At 36.1% G+C, this 219-nt stretch overlaps 1 protein-coding gene across 1 annotated transcript in view; it reads left to right on the top strand.

Annotated features, from left to right (window-relative positions):
- Positions 1 to 219, top strand: part of EMH_0035950 (uncharacterized protein) — a gene marked incomplete at both ends in the record, with an annotated part of 2,039 nt that overhangs the window by 898 nt on the left and 922 nt on the right. The gene's annotated exons all lie outside the window — the stretch shown is intronic.

Raw genomic sequence — 219 nt, 5'->3', positions numbered from 1 at the left:
ACACAAGATAAACACTAAACCCTACACACAACGTAAACCCTAAACCCTTAACCCCACTAACAAAGGGGATATTGATACAGATTCAAGACCTATATTTAGGGTTTAGGGTTTAGGCTTTAGGGTTTAGGGTTTAGGGTTTAGGGTTTGTGTGTGTTTCAGTTGTCTATGATATCTGTTTATAATTTACCGTTTACTCTTTACATTCCATTCCCTATTATA

Source organism: Eimeria mitis, genomic scaffold, assembly GCF_000499745.2.
Source record: "Eimeria mitis Houghton genomic scaffold, Emh_scaff1389, whole genome shotgun sequence".
Taxonomy (NCBI): domain Eukaryota; phylum Apicomplexa; class Conoidasida; order Eucoccidiorida; family Eimeriidae; genus Eimeria; species Eimeria mitis.
Note: the sequence above shows the minus strand (reverse complement) of the source record. Positions and strands in the feature narration are given on the sequence as shown.